The sequence below is a fragment of the Papio anubis genome, chromosome 8 (assembly GCF_008728515.1).
Source record: "Papio anubis isolate 15944 chromosome 8, Panubis1.0, whole genome shotgun sequence".
In the NCBI taxonomy this organism is placed as follows: domain Eukaryota; kingdom Metazoa; phylum Chordata; class Mammalia; order Primates; family Cercopithecidae; genus Papio; species Papio anubis.
The window spans coordinates 57,432,403-57,446,555 of NC_044983.1; the positions used below are offsets into that span (position 1 = coordinate 57,432,403).

The 14,153-nt window shown below is 38.5% G+C and overlaps 1 protein-coding gene across 12 annotated transcripts in view; it reads right to left on the reverse strand.

The window, feature by feature from the left end:
- ASPH (aspartate beta-hydroxylase) overlaps positions 1-14,153 on the reverse strand; it is a 220,937-nt gene that overhangs the window by 195,023 nt on the left and 11,761 nt on the right. The gene's annotated exons all lie outside the window — the stretch shown is intronic.

The window sequence follows — 14,153 nt, forward strand, 5'->3', positions numbered from 1 at the left end:
GTCAGGTAATACTTATGGACAGAAAATGGAAGGCACAGAAACAGCTGGATTGGCTACATCTCAGCGTTTGCCTTATTTGAATATAGTTTGAACAGTTGTCCACCTGTGATTGACTAAAATTCTGCGACTGATACAAGAGTAGGTTATAGTCTGTTATTCATTTAGTTGGGTTACAATTTACTGTATATGGAAAAGCCTTTAGGCTGAACTTGAAATAGGCAAGGAGGCAGCTTTAGGCTAAACTTAACACATGTCATGCCCTCTTTGGGCACACTGCCTCCTCTATTAATCTTTGTCAGCTATCTGGAAGCTCCAGGAACCATCTTTTTAGTTTTTTATGGATACTTCATTACATAGGAATGATTGATTACATCAATGGTCACTAGTGATCAAGTTAACTTTTAGTCCCTCTCTCCTCCCCAGAGGTTGGGGGTGGGGCTGAACGTTCCAATCTTCTAATGATGCCTTTGTCTTTCCTGTGACCAGCAGGAAGTTATCTAGGGGCTGTCAGCTGCCAGTCAATTATTAGCAAAAGACACTCTCAAGACTCTGGGAGACCACAAAGGTTTTAGGAGCTGTATGTCAGGAAACAGGAAGACCAAATATATATTTCACAATATCACAGATGGCCAACAAGCTCTTACTAAATAAATAATGAAAGTGAATAACAGTAATAAAAACCAACAGTGGCCATAACTAAAAATTGTATAAACAATTAACTTTACCCAAAGAGAAGTCTGGTCTTTGCCCTTGGTTACTTCAGTGGGGTCTCTAGATCCCAGGAATGTTCTGCCTGATACCAGCGTCTTTGCCGGGCGCTTTGGCCACTGGACAGCGAACCAAGTGGGCGTTGGGACATGCCATTATCAGTTGTGATCTCCAGAGGACCCTGGGGATCCCAAAATTATAGCTGGTGCCTGAAGTGAGGGCAGTCTTGTGAGAACTATTCCTCAGACTGTACAGTTTGCCTAACTCCTTGCAGAAACCATGATCAACTGAATAAACAGGTGATGCACTCACAGCGTCCTTCACTCTAACAGCATGAAGCCTGACTTTTCCTACATATAGATCAGTAAAAATTTCACAACTTTGCCAAAAGCTAAATAATCACACTTCTGTAGAATAGTGAATCTCATATTTCAATCTACTTGGTAAGGTACAAATATTTATTTATAAATTCCAAAAATCCCTCACCATAAGAAAAATGAGAGAGGGGTACTGCAGGTACTGCAAGGTAAGTTCCTTGTTTCATGGGTTTCAGTAAAATGAAAAATAATGAATAAATGAAGTATATTATCTCATGTCTCTTCTAATTCTAAAAATTCCTTATTCTAATTCACAAAATCTTGACTCTTTAAACTAAATCACCAGACAGTTGCAATGAGAAAAAAAAAATCAAAAAGTTTCTCTTAACTGTGAGTTTCACTCTATCAACCTTAGAAAATCCTAAGAAAATGTTTTAAAAAGCAGTATTATAAAGGAAGGCACATAGTTTACTTGCGAGACTTTGTGAAAAAAAAAAAATCCCTTTTATAATAAAAACTTTAAAAATTTCTAAGAGAGATATCAAGAGTTCTCTGCAGGAGAATGCCTGTCAGAGACCAAGGGTGCCTGCAGGGAGATTGACTTCTCATTCCCCAGTGGATGTCCACTCAAGCAACGGACTCTGTGGCCCACCCTATGCCTAGCTGAACAGCAGAAAGAACTGGGAAATTACGGCTACAGAGAAAGGTGACAGCTACAAGGGAGCCCAAGCTCCAGGCAAATTGTCAGCTTCCCACAAATCCAAGAGGGCAGCAGGGAAGTACCAGGGTTTGTACCATTTTGCCAGCACCTCACTCAAAAGGGCTGACTGCCACACAAGGGGCTCCCAAGAGCAAGAGGTGACATAAGGCATTCTGCTCGGAGTGGAGGCCCAGGAGATTGAGGGTGGATCAAGTCATGTGGCACAGGGAGGGTCCACACTGGGCCTTTCAAAGAACTCACATGGGCAGTGTTTGAGCACTTGTCACTGGCGAATAACCATGCCAGTCAATCTCATCAACTTAGAGAGGAGACTGAGAAGGGACTCACTCCCTCTTCCTCCCCAGCACAGCCCCAAAGGCAAACCTTCCCCTCCTGCCCTGCTGCAAAGGGGAGACAAGAACATCTGCACCAAAAATGACATCAGCTCTAATCCAGACAGACTTTTAAAAAGAGTGACTGAGATGTTAAGGTCTGTCCCAGAGATGGTCAGGAGCCTCTGCTACCAAGAGCAAATAGATTAATCTATCCTAACTGTGCACAATGACTGGAGAAAAATGAAGCTGCTTCCTGTTACTATCCAGTCAGATAAAGATGCCTCAATAAAATGGCTAAAAAATGTGCTTCCATATGTCGGGCTCAATCACAGGAAATTGTCAGTTTCTGACCCACAAAAATGGCTATTTCACAGGAAACAAACAAACAACATAAGAATTTCCCCAATGTTTTACTATGAAAATTTCCAAAACACAACAAAGCTGAAAGGATTGTTATTACTTAGATTCTGCTACAATATTAGCATGGTATTATATGTTTGTAGCATACCTATTCATCCCTTTACATCTATCATCACCTTATTTGTACAATGCATTGCCAAGTAAACTGTAGACATCAGCACACATCTCCTAAATACTTCGGCATGAGTATCATAAACTACAGTTACACATTTCTTCATAGTTATTTAATGTGAAATTTACACAAAATGAAATGCATAAATTTTAAGTAAACATTCCCTGAGATTTAACAAGTGTATACAACATGTAACCCGGAGCCCTATCAAGATCTAGAACATTAATATTTCTGCTTAAATTCCCTCATGGCCATTTCCATTGCACCCCATCCCCAGTCTCAGAGGTGGTTCCACAGTTCTGCTTTTTTTCTCATTGTAGTTTGCCTGTTCATGAAATTTCATAAACATGGCAGCACAAGCTTGTGTGTGCAAGGCTCCTCTCCCTCAGCTTTATGTTCCTGAGAGTTTTGTGTGTTATCTGTAGTGGCAGCTCATTTCTTTTTATGGCTGGGTAGTATTACATTGGATGGACATATGAGTATACATAAATGACTATGTATGTGATATACAGAGCATAGCAGAGGGTATCCAATCTCCTACTGGTAGAAACCTAGGCATTTCCCATTTTGACCTATTATGAATAAAGCTGCTAGACATATTCTTTTACAAGACATCTATGAACATATCTTGTATTTCTCTTAGATAAATATGTAAAAGTGGAAATATCTCTCTTAGATATTCTCTTAGATAAATATGTAAAAGTGGAAATACGTAAAAGTGGAAGATAAATATGTAAAAACCACAGGGCGTATATACATTTAGTATTAAACGAAAGTCCCAAAATTGTTCAACATTTTAAGTATTCACCAAGAAATTGAGTTCTCTTGCTCCACAGGCTTACTAATATTTGGTGTTGTCTGTCTTTTTAATTTAACCATTCTGGTGAGGGTGCAGAGGTATCTCCATGTGGTTTTAACTTGTATTCCCTTGAGAACCAATGATGTTGAGCGTTTTTCATATGCTTCTTGGCCATTTATCTCTTTTGTGAACTATTTGTTCAAATCTTTTGCACATTTGCCTATTTTTAAAAGCTGAATTATAGGAGTTATTTGTATTTCCTGGACACCTGTCCCTTAACAGATGTATGCATTACAAAATTTTTTCCCAGTCTGTGGCTTTCCTGCTTATATTCTTAATAGCATCTACTGATGGGTAAAAGTTTTTAATTTTAATGATGCCTCAGGGGTGTGTGTGTGTGTGTATACATATGCATAGCTTCACACTCTGAAACATGACATCTATTTCAGGACTTACCCTATACGATCACTGAATCTGCAACATTCAATCATTGACAGAAGTCCTGTTATTGGCTTAAACTTTGTGCCAGAGTAAAGGAAGTTTCAAAAACAAGGCCATATGCCAACTAACTGTCTATTAGTGGTGAATATCAGAGAGTAATGCAAGGGAATTTTGATAATTTTGAGAAATACTTTCATTAGCTATGATGAGGCACAAAAAAGTTCTAAGTTAGTCACTAAAATTCAACTATTTTATGAATCCTTTAACTTCTGTCAACAACAAATTTTTTTGTTTTTATACTTAATTTGATACTTAAAAAAATGTATACTTAGTTTTATACTTAATTTTGTAGGTGTTTTGTGTTCTATTTTTATACTTCCCTGATGTTTTAATTTGAAACATACATATAACAAAAAGATTAGTATAATGAAGCCCTTGTGTACCTTACACCTGAGCTGACCAATTATTAACATTTGGCTACATTTGCTTTCTTTACATGTATGCAAGAGAGTGTGTGTGTGTGTGTATGTGTGTGTGTGTGTGCATTTTTTTTTTTTGTTCCTCTCTCCTTCAGAAATAAAAATTATTTCCTCATCTAACATTCTTATACACTAGAATCTATATGGGAAATTCTGTGGGCTAGGAATTAGCCCACGACTTTAGGTAAGTTCCTTGCTTCACGGGCCTCAGTAAAATGGAAAATAATGAATAGATGAAGTATATTATCTCATGTCTCTTCTAATTCTAAAAATTCATTATTCTAATTCACAAAATCTCAACTCTTTAAATTAAATCACCAGACAGTTGCAATGAGAAAGAAAAAAAAATCAAAAAGTTTCTCTTAACTGTGAGTTTCGCTCTATCAACCTTAGAAAATCCTAAGAAAAAATTTTTAAAAGCAGTATAATAGAGGAAGGCACATAGTTTACTCGTGAGACTTTGTGAAAAAAAAAATCCATTTTATAATAAAAACTTAAAAACTTTCTAAGAGATATCAAGAGTTCAAGAATGGATGAGGGATCAGTTTAAAGAACATTATTGGAAAAAAATCAGGAAAATTTGTATATGGACTTTATATTAGGTAATAGTGTTATACAGGACCATATCTGTGTTCTTAGAGAAAACAAACTGCAGAACTTACAATAAAGCATCTTGATTTAACTTTGAAATAGTTCACCAGCAAAAAAATAAAATAAATAAAACATAAGGTGCATAAATGTGTCCAGAGACACAGAGAATGCAAACACATCAAAATGTTAACAAGTGGTAAATCTAAATGATGAACAGGTGTACTCACTGTACTTCACAACTGTCTTGAAGAGTTTATTTTTTCAAATTAAAAAGTTGGGGGAAAAAAAATTTCCAGGCCTAAAAAAATCAGAATCTCCACAGTTAAGGACTAAGAATCTGAAATGTTAAAAGCTTCTCAGGTTCACTCATGAATGGATTCTGGATAAGTAAAAAAGAAAACAACAACAACAACAACAAAACAACAACAAGCTTCAGGTTTTAGGGACGGCTCTGGAGATAACTAGAGAAACCTGAATTCAGATTATACCTCGATGATAATATGGCATCGGTGCTAAGTTTCCTGGGTTTGAAAATACCCCTGTGGTTCTGTGGGAATGTATTTGCTCTCGGGAGAAACATGGCTAAGGAGTGAGGTGAGTTATGCTGTCAGGATGACTGCAGCTTACTTTCACAGAGAAGAAACCAGGAAAGCCAAAAAGACAGATAGAGGCAAACCCAGTGAATAGTAGAAGAGACTCATGAACTAATCTTTTTGCTGTTACATAGGCTTAAAAGGTTCAAAACAAACAGTTGAAGAAATATAAATAAATAAATAACTCGGTTTTAAAAAAGATAAGAGAAGTCAAGGGTCAGTCTCTTAAACTAGGCCTGAAATTACACCATTCAGTCTCAAACAATAAAAACCAAAGGGAACATTTACTTCACTTGATGTCTCGTATACACAAGTTCTGCTATCTGTGTCAGGCACTCTTGATACAAGTAACTCTATCTTAGAAAAAGACACCATCTCACATTTTAAAAGGCGTCTTGCCAACAGGGACCAGATGTTTTGTCTAATCGATAAAGACTGTATCCAACAAGATAAGGGTATAACCCAGCACACTCTTCCACCATCAGTCCTCACCAGAGGACTCTGGGGCCATAAAAACAGTACAAGTTCAGCAGCTCAAAACAGCCGTGTTCAGAGATATCATCTTGCCATTGCCTGTGACAAGCACCGGGCCTCTGCCACTGAAGGCTCTGTCCACGGCAGAGACTCTTCCTTGCAAGACCTACAAACCACCTGGTCCAGACTGGGCTATGTTTCTGTTCAGGTTGCTCTCCCCAGACTGGTTTGTTAACTCTTTCTTATTCCCTTTCTTTCGATGTTAAATGTTACTTTGTTGTGGGGTGTTTAATCCGGAACATTTACATACTGATTAAGTATACTATTGTGTACAGTTTGCAATACTGACTGTCCTGTTGAGTAGCATGAGTTTAGGTGCCTGTGGCTCTGACTACCAAGTGAACTGGAAATACTAAGGAGAACTGCCTCTTTCAGAACCCCACGTAGCTCGTCGCTTTTGTGATTGAAATAAAAGTCTGACATCACGGAAAGACACAAACACGCACAGGCCTGGTTATCTCTGAACCTGCGCTGCTCAAGGTAACATCTCTAACTGCTTGGTGCACATTCCCAACTGGATTCCCCAAGTTTCACGTCAAATTCCAACGGGAGAATACATCTAACTCTTCTGCCACGCAGAAACCTTTAGACCAGAGGTCCCCAACCCCTAGGCCATGGAATGACTCCAGAATGACTCCGGACCTTGGCCTGTGAGGAACTGGCTGCACAGCAGGAGGTAAGCAGCGGGCAAGCATTGCCCCCTGAGCTCTGCCTCCTATCAGCTCAGCGGGGCATTAGATTCTCACAGGAGCACAAACCCTACCGTGAACTGCACAGGCGAGGGATATCTAGGTTGCAGGCTCCTTGTGAGAATCTAATGGCTGATGACCTGAGGTGGAACAGTTTCATCCCAAAACCATCTGCCCCTTCCCCACTTCCCGCCTCATCCATGGAAAAACTGTCTTCCTTGAAACTGGTCCCTGGTGCCAAGAAGGTCTGGGACCGCTGCTTGAGACACTTGGGGATAGTGATGCCCCTGAGGAGGACTCCCCTCGGGGCCAGCCATGGAGAGGGTTTTCACTCCTCCCTCACAGTGGGGGCTAACACACCCTTACCCAGGGGCCTGTCAGGAGGAGGCTCCTCTGTCAACCTCTATCACTGTCCCTCCTAACCCGCAACCCCCCGACTCAAGCCACGTTCCAGATGCAGTGCGACCATCACAGAGTCGGATGTGCACCCCTCACTCTGGTAATAACACTAACTACCAAAGAGGCTTTTCTGGTCGGCCACATCATGCAGGCAATTCCCTCTGAGACTGCAGGCATTTAAAAACAGCAACAACAACAACAATCTCGGCCTTTTTATAAACCATTAAAAAATACCTACTTCTTCTAACTTCTTTCAGCTTATTCTCTATAGTGAATTTGCTTTGCAAAAACTGAATTAACCCTTTCAAGTTCACTTTCAGTGTCAGTCATCCCGTTGCACAGCATTTTTACTTCTGGTTACAATTTCCCTCATAGCTTTGTGCCAAACAATAGCTAATAAGCATTAATTGGAAAGGCTTCTCTTGCGGTTAACATCAACCCATTAAATAGCGTTCTTTGGGTACAGTTCTGCAGTCAGCAGGTTCAAACTGTACCTGGCCAATGTTTACCATCTCAGGCACAGGGAGATTTTCAGAGATGGTGTTAAATGCCTTGGTGAAGTTAGGAAAAATTACAAGATTGTATTCTGACCAATCAGTCTACAAAGCTTACAGGAATGCTTAATCTTTTTTAAAGCAACCTCCATGGTAAATCTGTTGTGTCTCCAAGTGTTCACAGTTTTCTTTTTTGAGCACTTAAGAATCATTTTTAATTTTAGAATTTGCCTGGGATCACCATGAAACATTCATTTATACTTGCTCTGAATCTATTTTTCTTTCCTTTAATAAAAATGGGACATTTGCCCTGTGAGTGTCTTCGCCACCTCTTCTAATTTTCATAATTCCCCAAAGGTTATACACAAAAAGCTTTGGTTGGGGTTGTAATTTTGAGACTTCTGACAAGCCTTAGCCCCTTCCTTCATCTTAGTCTTGTTTTCCCTCCTCCTTGATCATGCACACCTCATTCATTCAACAATTCGACACATATTTACTCTGCAGCCCATCCTACTGTGAGTTTCCAGAGGCCAGGATGAGATTTTACTCCTGTGTCCTCTTCCTATTGAGCAGAGCTCATTAATCTCACTGGACAGTTTACAACTTATCCCCACAAAAATCTAAAATATAAACATAAGTTATTTTTGTTCTGTATCAATGAAAAAGTAAATCTAACCTACACAGAGTATTTTTAAAAGAAAACCACAGAACAGCAGAAGAAAGGTCACTCTGGGTATAGAAATGGCCAGGGCAGGTGCAGCTGGCACTGTCAGCTTCATCCCTGACTTCGCTGCCTGTCTGTGCCTCTCCTCCCACCCACACCCCAATTCAGAACCAAAGTGATGGCCAATGTCACTACCAATATCACAGCTGACCCCTTCACCATACTCTCTACGACTCATGCTCCAAACCCATTCCACATCCCTCTTTCAGCTCCAACTTCATCAAATACACCCTCACTCTCTCCAGGCTGGGGTTACCCAGAATAAAAATCAACAAGAACCCCACTATATGTGCTGGAAGGCATCAAACACTGTTTCAAACACTGGTCTCTTAGCTGTGTTCTGGAATAACCCAGTCTGAGGCTTGAGGTTGACAGGAGTAGGGCCCCAAAAAGATATGGTGAGCTACAAAGGCTGGTCTTCAAGTTCCATGCAAGTTATAGGTAAGCCATGTTCGGGCAGAAGCAGGGTATGTTGTGCAGGTGCTGTCCTGACCAGGCCATGAGTGTCTCTCCCATAGCAATGGTTAAATAGTTTTAATACATTTCTGGATAAAAGTATTGCTTTAAATAGAACATTTCTGGCCACAATAAAATTCAGATCAGCAAAACAAGGTTCTTTCAGCCCTGTGGGCTAACGTGGATTTTAAGACACAAAAATCTCAGAATGGTAAATTTTAAATGGCTTTAATGGTTTTCTCCAAGCACTCAGATATTCAACCATTCAACAAATACTCTTTAAATGCCTACTTTGTGCTACAGCAATGAACAAGGGAGGCCATTTAGCTTATAGTCCAGTGGAAGAGAAAAATTAAAAAGCAACTAAAATTCCCTTTGGTAAGTATTACATCAGGATAAAGGATATATGGGACAACAGACATGCAAATAGTCATTTGGGGAGAACCATAATCTTGGAATTTTAAAGATACAACATTCTAAAGTATAAATCAGTTCCAAACTTTTTTTTTTTTTAACAAACATTAGTCTTGCACAACTCGCAGTTTTTATTTTTTAATCAAAATTGACAAATTATAAACTCATGTCAAGGAGGAAATTGTCAAAATTCTTACAGAAGAATTTTAAACCCAAAAACAAACAAAAAATGGAAGAAATTACTCCATATTTCAGCATTCACATAAATAATTTTAAGTCTATCCTTGAGTCATGTTTAAAAATAAAGTGAGGGGAAAGTTGAAATTCTGCAAAATAAGCAGCATTTTCTAATTTTGCAGAAATGCAGAACAAATGAAATGCCTGCTTCTGCCCAAACTACCTCCCAATGACAATGAACTACGATGACAAAGCACTGTTAATGGCTCTCATGGCTGCAAAACAGCTTCCTATTGGTAGGATTCCAAAAGCTCACCGTGTGGAAACTACTTGCATGGTGCCTAAACAGGACCTGTTACTTAACGAACTTGACCCACTAAAATAATTGTCTACTACAATGAAGTATACACATTCTTATCACTTGGCTGTTTCCTTAGTTCCAACTCTCATAAACATCAACAGGATATTTTTATTTGTGCTCTTGCCCATAATATAAACCTAAAAAAATCTACCCATGTCAAACATAATTTTTGAGTACTTATACATTCAAGGCAGTATAGAGGACACAAAAACAGTTACTTCTACCCCAATGCCCTTTTGGTCTACTAGGGGGAAATATGAACTTATTTGTATTTGTCAATTCTAACATTTACTGAGTATCATTTTGTGGACTGAGTACCTACTGTGATAATCATTACTCATAAACTATTAAATGCTGAGTATCTACTATGTCCAGGGAGCCATTTAGGCATTAAAGATATACATATAGCTCATCTATATCAAACATTAGCAGTAACTCTCTCAGCCCCAGCAATTCCTCTAAACCAGGGAAGCAAACTATAGCATATGTGTCATGTTTTTTATATGGATCAGGAGCTAAGAATGGTTTCACTTTTTAAAAACAGTTGAGAAGAAATCAAAGAAGAAAATTTCATGAGAAAATTCTATGAAATTCAAATTTCAGTGGCCTTAAATACAGTTTTATTGGAAAATGGTCCTACTCATCTGCTTGTTATGGTTTTCATGCTACAACAGCCAAGTTTAGAAGCTGCAACAAAGATTGGCCAACAATGTCAACCCTTGAGTAGTTGCAACAGTGACTATATGCACAGCAGTGCCAACCCTTGGTTCAAACCATCATGGTAATCTCTCCACAGTCTGGATCATACCGGCAGGCATAAGCTCATACAAAGAAGCAGCAAGGAGTCTGCTCTCAGCAAAAGAGAAAAAGAGGCCATTTTCCTTCTGCTGAATGTGAACAAGGAAGTATGCAATCCCAGCTGCCACTGGCTGCCATCTAGAACCCACGGGGGTTGCCTTGGTATGACACCTTTGCTGAGAATAAGGGTGAGAAGCTGGAGGAATATGAGTCCTTGAAGACAGTTTGAGCCACAGATCATACCACAACTGGAACCAGTCCTACGTTTAGTCTTCTTTTTAAATGAAATAAATTTCCTAATTATTTATGTGAGTTTGAGTCTGATATATATCAGTAACATAGATGGTCCCCTGACAATCAAGCAGGAATGAAAGACAACAGATCTTTACAGTATAAAACAAAGTATTTGTTTTGTTCATGGTAATGTCACTATCACCACATTCAATAACTGTATTTACCAGTCACTTTACAGTGAATCCTCGTAACTATGATGTAAGTACCATCACCTTCATTTTAAAGACAGAGAAAAATACAAAGGAGCTTAGGTTTGATGACTTACTCAAGGTCAAAATCTGGTAAGCGGCAGAGCTAGTACTTGGGTCTCATTCAGTCTGATGCTACTTTGTTGTCTAATATCATGATTTGCTCACATTTTCATCTGTTGAAGGAATCATATGATTACAATGGTACAGGGTCAGGGAGGGGAGGAGAGGTTACCGAACGCAATCTATGGGAGAAGAAGGGAGAATAGGGAAAAAATAATGAGGGAACTAAATCTGGAAGGAAATATAGGAGTCAGACAGGGAAAGGCAAGGTGGTGAGCTGTCCTAGAAGAAGAAATAGCAATGTGCAGATACTGAGGCTACAGAGTGATTTAATATATCTGGAGCATTAATATAAAGAAGAGGAGGCAGAGAGTGTAAGAGAGGATCATGAAGAGCCTTCTCTATGCTTAGGCATCTGAACTACACCTAGAGTACTCTGAGGATATTACTTGAGGTTTTCAAATAAGGAAGTGGACAGGATCTAATTTCCACTTTATAAAGTTGACTGTGACAGAAGGATGAAATAAAACCAGTTATGAGTAATTTAAGTAACAACTAATGAGAATCTAAAATATTCAACTAAAGTAACCTTAGAGTCAGAATTGGGACCTAAACTCCAGCTTCAATTTTTAATACCTCCATGATCTTTGACAAATTAACCTACTAGTTCTTCATCTACCAAAAAAAAAAAAAAAAAAAAAAGAATTTAGATAATTAGTGTGAGAATAAAATGCTAAAACAGAAAGAAATATACAATGTGTGATGTATAGCTAGCACTCAGTGGTAGCTATGTTTTTTTCTCTATCATTACTGTTATTCAGTCTGTAGCTCAGCAGTGCTACAGACTTGGGAGTCATCAGTAGATTGTAGTTAAAGTTATGAAGAGCATGCAGCATGGGATTAGAAGACGCCCAAGCAAAAATCCTGGGAAGACTATCCTTTAAGGAGTAGATAAAGGAAAGGAACAAGAAGAGTTCAGTGGATTTACTACTAAGGTAGTGTCTGCTGACTTTGGACCAAAACATCTGAAGGGAAGAAGAGAAAAAAAGGGACCCACACTACTCAGTTGTAGTATCTGGCTGGGTAGACTAGTCAGAGTAAAAGGAGGTTTTTGTGGGTTTTGTTTTGTTTTTCTTTACATGAGAAAGCCAAAGCTAGAGGTGCATACTGTAGGAAGGAACGGAGAAGGAGGATTCTCAGAAGTTAAGTAATGGCTCAAGATGTATGAGAAAATGGTGTCCCAGTCCACTGGGGGTTCCTCTGAGAGGCCCAGCATTCCTGCCCCAGTCTTCGCCTTTCCCTTAGGTGGGTGGGGACCCAAAGGTCTCTAATAGCTGTGACTGCCAAGATGAATAAGTTCTAACTGTGATGCTGGCTTATCTCCACTCAGCCACCACCCTTCTGGGTCTCCTCTTTAGTGTAAAGAAATAAAAGAGGCTTTACCAAACTATAAGATGTATCCCCAAAACTCAGTTGTTGGACACTTTTGTATCCAAATTGGAGCAATCCCTCTCCAAGATTCCCAACTGCACTGGCTTCAGATCCTGTCTACCCACCAGGGGGCTGTAACCAGCCTCATCTCAGTAGGCCCCCATTGTCATGCAACTCAAAGGTCAATCCCTACCTACCATGTAACAAATGAGGGAGCTCTTAAAGAATGTTCTCTGGTTTCTCTGCAAAATGGCAGGGATCCTTCTGCCACAATTGAAAAATAAATAGTAAGATATTGGCTGAAGTTGGTGAAGATGTGAAATAGCTGGTGTTGAAAATATGAATAAGCATAAACTAAAAGCACACTAAGACCACAAGGCATTGGTGAAGGACCAGCTGAGCAGGAAGATCTTGAACATACGTAGTTTCTTTCAAGTTTACACCAAATCAGTAAAAGTACTTAAGCTAGTGAACTGTGTTCTTACTTAATGTTACTCTACCCTACTCAGTCATCTTAAAAGTCTCACTGATAACAATACCTTCTAAAAATCAGCTTGGGTACTTATTAACACAAATAGTGTACTACTTCTAGAAAAAAACAATAAAATAGATACAAGGGGCTTAAGAGTTTTCCACCTTCACATACATTAATTTCACTTTAAAAATGTTCTACCTCTATAATGTCACAAAGCAAATATGTGATTGAAACACTGGGCTATGTTTGGATACATGCCAGGCTCCCTAGGCCTTCAGGTATATTTACTGATTACAACTAAACAGACTGACCAGCTAGAAACCACCAAATAATTAAATAAATCTTAAGATTCAAGAAACTAAGCATTATATTTTAGTCATGAAGAAAGTTCAATTTTTAACAAACCAATGTACCTATTGCTAGTTATTACCATTTAAGGAGGAAGATGAGCATCATATCAAGTCAATTAAAATAAATTACCAGTATTAAATGGCTTACATTCTCACAGATATTAGAATATCCCATGTATTTTATAAAGAAACAATTTTTACTTTAATAAACTCAGCAAAACATTCTTAGTATCTAAAAACAGCTACAATTTAAAGAAACTTAGTATTTAGTAATTTTAAATGGAATTTTATTACAAGGTAATAATAGACATACAATAGCTATATTCTGTTTACAAGAAACACAGCTAAAACCATACACAACTTTTTGCCAGTAAGTTTGAAACTTCAAAGACAGAAAACGTTTTAGAAAAATGTAACTTACTCAAATGTACCTACCAACAGAAAATATAACATATCTAACCTGACTGAAGAAGAAACAGAAATTTTAAATCGTACTGAAAACATTTAAAAAGCAAAGCAGTTTCCCCTCATGTCTACCCACACCTCACCCAGTGTGGGGGTGAAATGACAAAAAGGTTCGAATGAGTTTTACCAAATAACTACTTCTATACAAACTATGTCAAAGAACAGCAATAGAAGAAATCTTACTAAATTCATTTATACAGCTAGAATATAACCTTGATAACAAAACCAGGAAAGAAAATGTTGGGTCAGTTTTACTCATGGATCTATGAACTAATTCAATAATACTGAAAATATATAAAACCACAACACTGGATTCTTCCCAGAAATGTAAGGATGGTTTTAAATT